The following is a 6,079-nucleotide window of genomic DNA, read 5'->3' as shown; positions in this document are numbered from 1 at the left end:
TATTAATCTATATATATATATATATATATATATATATATATATATATATATATATATATATATATATATATATATATATATATATATATACTATATTATCGAAAATATAGAGAACCTAGTGCTTCCGACTTTTTGGCTTTTAGATCAGCTCTTTTGATCATTGCTAACCTTTGGATTAATACTATTATCCTATAGGGACCACTCAATCCAGAGTACTACTCAACCCTAAGGGGGATTGCAATCATTCAAACCGTATAATTCTTAATCCAAAGGTCAAAAAATTAAAAGAATCAAATTCTCTACACTTCCAATTGTATAATAGCTCTCTCTCTCTCTCTCTCTCTCTCTCTCTCTCTCTCTCTCTCTCTCTCTCTCTCTCTCTCTCTCTCTCTCTCTCTCTCTCTCTCTCTCTCTCTCTCTCTCTCTCTCTCTCTCTCTCTCTCTCTCTCTCTCTCTCTCTCTCTCTCTCTCTATATATATATATATAGAACTAGGCTGGAATACTATCAATAGTACAAAACTATTGGTGCTATTAATTTTTTAGCCCTTTGATTAAAAAATGTGTGCTTAGGATGATGTGAGCCCCCTAGGGTTGAGTAAGTGGTTGATTGAATAGTACAATCTAACGGATAAAAATAATCAAAAGATTAAATCTAACGGTGGAAAACTCGATAGCACCAAGTCCTTAGTGCTATCGATAGTATTCCAACCGGACTCTATATATAATATACTAAGGGCGCGTTTGATTCGAAGTTGGAATCGGAATCAGAATCAGAATCGAAATATAAATAAGCTGGAATCGGAATCAGAATGACTCATTACCTAATTCTGTTTGGTTTGTTACATGAATCGGAATCGGAATAAATCATTTCTATTGTCGGTGTTTGGTTCATGTAGATATAAAAAGCGTAATCAAATTAATATACTAACTTTATCTTTATAATATATTAATTTAAATTCAAATTAAATATTAAATATTAAAAATTTACATCAAAATTTCATTCCACAAGCAAAAAAAAAAAAAAAAAAAAAAAAAAAAAAAAGCTTCTGTGCTCATATATATATATATAATATATATATATATTAATATTATATATATATATATAATTTATATAGAGCAGAGGCTGCTTGTTGGCTCTCGAGGAGCAGCGGAGGCGCTCCGTGCCTCTGAGTCGTGTTTCGATGATGGAGTTTTCGAATCGACGATCGCTGTTAGACTTGATCTAGCACATTTGAATTTCTTAGAAAATAATTTGCAGATTTTCAATATCAGTTACCTAATGATCGAAATGATTCCAATCCATATTTTTAATGGTTGTATCTGCCGTTTTCAAAATTTAACGGTGTAGTAATTCATAATCAAGATGAAATTTTGATAGAAATTCTTTATACTACTACAACAAAGATCTATATTTTCTGATCGAAAATTTAGTGCTCTATCCACCAACTTCTATAGATTTTATTCAGGCGTTAAACAATTATGATTTGAATCCTTTCGATTGCCCTAGGTAAATGCATATCGAAAAATCGCAAAATATTATTTCTAGAAACTTTTAAATACGCTAGATCAATTTAACGAGCCGATCGTTGATTGAAACTCCATCTTGACAACGGCTCAGGAGCCGAGAGGCCTTCCTGCTCCTTGAGAGCACACGGCAGCCTTGCTCTATTATATTATATAATATATATATATATATATGAGTTGGACTAGTACTTTAGTACAAAATTCATTGTTTGCTACCCAGTTTTTAGCCTTTGGATGCAACTGCTTTTCCATCATTTCTAAATCCATTGATTAAATACTATAAACCTAGTGGGCGCACCATTCAAGCCCAAGAGAGAACCACTAACTCTTACTGACTAATACTCATCTTAACCTACAATTTTTCATCTAAGGGTTAAAACTGTGATAGCAGGCAAAAAGGGTTTTACTATTAATAGTGATTCTAGTACTAATCTATATATATAATATATATATATATATATATATATTATAATAGCTAGGCTACTATACTATCTATAGTACCGAGCTCGGTATATATGTTTGTTTTTTCAATCTTAGGGCGTTCAAAATCAAGCGATCTACACCGTGTTCAAAACTGATCTAGGGTATTTAAAGTTTCTAGAATAAAATTTATATTTTTTCGACATAGTTTACCTTATTGATCAACTATTTCAAAATTGTGCAATTTTCAATGGCCTATTATACGAGTTTGAAGTTTAACGGTGTAAAAGAACTAAATTTCTATCAAATTTGATAGAAAATACTTAAATATATAGATTAATGTTAACTTTCTTGATCTTGAATTTAACAAGTCCTATACTCAAATTTTAAAAAATGATTCAATTTCATCGTCAATTTTGATATAATTTATTTAGCTAAGTAAAAATTCAAAAAAACTAAATTTTATTCCTAAAATTCAACTATACCTTAAATCATATTTAACGGTGGGATCATTGATTGAACGCCGCTAAGATTGAAACAAATACTAATAGTAACCGGAGCATCGTCTTAGATAGTATAGTAGCGCCTAATTCTATTAGTATATATATATATATAGAGAGAGCAGAGAGGAGAGAGAGAGAGAGGAGAGAGAGAAGAGATGAGAAGGCTATTATATAATTGGAAGTGTAGAGAATTGATTCTTTTAATTTTTTGACAATTGGATAAGAATTATCGGTTGAATGATTGCATCCCCCTTAGAGGTTGCAGTAGGTTACCCTGGCGATTGAGTGGTCCCGCATAGGAACCGAAATAAAAATAGTATTAATCCAAAGGTAGCCAATGATCAAAAAGAGCTGATCTAGAAGCCAAAAGTCGAAGTAAGGTTCTCGTATATTTTCGAGTAAATAGTTATATATATATATATTATATATATATATATATATATATATATATACTATATATAATACATATATTATATATATATAGAATTAGGTGGAATACTATTAATAGTTAAAACGCACTTTTTTGCTAGTAAGTTTTTAACCCTTGCTAGATGAAAAATTGTAGAGTCGGGAATGTATTAGTCAGTTAGTAGTTGAGTGGTCCGCCTTAGGGTTGAGTGGTCCCCACTGCGGCTTATAGTATTTAATCCACATGGTCAGAAATAATGAAAAGAGTTGTCCAGAAGGTTAAAAAACTGGTACAACAATCAGGATTTTGCTACTTAATAGTAGCGCAGTCCACTACTCTCCTCTCTCTCTCTCTCGTCTCTCTCTCTCTCTTCTTCTCTCTCTCTCTCTCTCTCTCTTCTCATCTCTTATATATAATATATATATTACATATTATTAGTATATAGTCGGCTACTATCTCTTATGAGTACGATTCGCCCTGCGTACTCATAAGTTGTTCAATAATAGAGCTTCCGAAAACGACGATTCACACGTTAAACATATATCTAGAGCATTTAAAATCTGCTAGAAATTAAATTTCATAATTTTTCAACATCATTTACCCTACCGATCAGAAGCTCACGAATAAATTGACAATTTTTTAACAGGCGGTATGGGTACTTGCTAGTTTAAGTGTGGAAAAAAAATCGGAATAGATTGAATTTTGATAGAAAATTTATTAACTACTAGAATAAAGATAATAACGTCGATCTTTAAATTAAAGGATCGATCATCATTTCTTTAGACGTCGTTCGATTTTGACCATTTCATTTATGCCCACTTTGATGGACTTTTCTTATAATTTCGTGAAAATGTACAAAAATTTATTTTTCTAAAAGTTTCAAATACTCTAGATCATATTTAACGAGTGGATTCGCGATTCGAAGCTCCATCAATCGAAAACAATTATGATACTAAGGGCCACTTCTCAAAACAATAGCTATAGTAGCCCTCACTATATATAATATATATATACTATATATATTATATATTATATATTATATATACTATATCTATATATATATATGAGTTCTTATGGTTTTTAAAAGTACAAAGTCAATGGTGCTTTTAGTTTGTAAATCCGTTGGATTTAAAGGTGTAATAGTGCGACTAAAATGCATAGTGGTCCCCTAGAATTGACGTGGATGGATGGTTGAATAGTTATTAATCTAAGATGTAAAAATGATCAAATAGGATATCTACAATGCAAAAGTTACAAGTACCAAGTTAATTGTACTTTTACAAGCACCATAAGCCGCGACTCATATATAATATATTATATATATATATGAGCCGGAAGGCTCCGTAGCTTCCCGATAGCATTAGTAGCCCATCCTATTATATATATATTATATATATATAAGAGAGAGAGGAGAGAGAGAGAGAGAGAGAGAGAGCTAAACTGGTATATCTATCAGGTAGCACAGAGCTTTATGCCTATCAAGTTGTTTCAGATGATGCGCTTTCCAAATTGATGAAATTTTATATAGGATTTTTTTTTTTACTATTAATATAGTAAGATAGTATCTCTGATCTTTAAATTAAAGTCTTTTATCATCATTTTTATGAGATTTGAAAGTCGTCTATTAAAACACTTAGGTTAGCACAAGGCCTCCATTAGTACCAATAGATACAACCTCTTTCTCTCTCTCTCTCTCTATATATTATAGTATATTGTCATTGATATTTATCAAAAAAAAGGGTACATAATAAGTTAAAATATAAAAAAATTTCTCTATAAAATATGATTTTTAATCTGTTTTTTTTTGACTTTTCAAAAAAGAGTACCTTGTTGTTTTCAGCTAGATGTTGTGAACACATTTTTTTCTTTAGTGAATTAAGTAAATGCAATTTGCGTAAGTTTTTGCCCTTTATTGACACCGTAATTTCTCTGAAAATATTTTCTTTAAATTTATAAGAAGTATAAATCTAAATTTTAAAGTCAAGAGGGGAAGTGAAAAAAGCGATATTTACTAGGGAGGAGAAAATTAAACCTCCACTTAGCTTGAAGATTTACTTTATCATGCATTTGACAACAAAAGCTCATTTAAAGATCTAATTATACTAGGATTAGGTAATTGAGGACTAAAAAGATTTATGAAGCTTTTGTTTGAATATAAAATATTAATATAACCATTTTTCTGTTAGCCTTAAATTTTTAGAAATATTTCAAATGACATCAAGAATAAGGGTTTCTATAGGTTCGAGCTCTATTAGGCTTTTCTTTATTTTAATGTTGAGTAAAGTACACTTTTGGTTCCAAAACTATTAGGCGATGACACTTTAGTTCTCAAATTTGTGATTTGTAGCAATTTCTCATCAAACATTTCAAAAATTTTTAATCAAGTCTCAGCAACCTAATTTGCTTGTGTGAAAGTATGTACTGATGATGTTGACATAATTAAAATGTTTATTACTTTTAGAAGTACTATTTGAGTATCGGTGTTTATCATTTCCTAATAATTTTTCGTCTATTAAACTGTTAATAGCTTCTTATTAGAAACAAAAACAAACTACTGTACTATTGTACCGTTTGTACTAAGTTCTTTTTTTTCTTTTTTTAGTTAATTGTTCAAACTATTTAGCATTATACTCATATTTGCCAAGATTAGTTTTTGCTTTCTCAAGTAGAAATCAGGCTCGCATATTTCACGCACCTAAACGTAAGCTTAAGTAACACTTTGCAAGCTTAGGAGAATTAATAAACATTGATCAGTGCTAATTTTAATGTTGACAACAAATTTTTGGTAGGTCCTTCATAGATATGTGCTTCATCTATTTAGGGTTAGTCCATTAGTGCAATATTTAATTTACTAATTCACCAATTAAAATTTGGTACATTTTTCTTGGAAAGCTAATGGGCCCACCTAAAATTTTGCGAGCTGCAACATTTATATATCCACTAAGTGACATGTTCCAGCAAGCAAGAATTTGGATGAAAATAATAATTTTATAATAAATAAAAATTAAAAGCCTTTTCTTCTAGTTGTGAGCATTTATATTGAAGATTTGCCCTAAATTTTTATAGTAAATTTGCGTGTAGCAGGAAAATTTATCATCGCAAATGCGAACTCATGAAAGGCAGCTTTCTTATACTCAGATATATCTTGCACTATAAAGTTTAAAAATATATACCACCAAAATAAAATTTTAAAAAAAAAAAACAAAACATATGACGTTGTTA

This window comes from Ananas comosus, linkage group 24 (assembly GCF_001540865.1).
Source record: "Ananas comosus cultivar F153 linkage group 24, ASM154086v1, whole genome shotgun sequence".
In the NCBI taxonomy this organism is placed as follows: Eukaryota; Viridiplantae; Streptophyta; class Magnoliopsida; order Poales; family Bromeliaceae; genus Ananas; species Ananas comosus.
Note: the sequence above shows the minus strand (reverse complement) of the source record.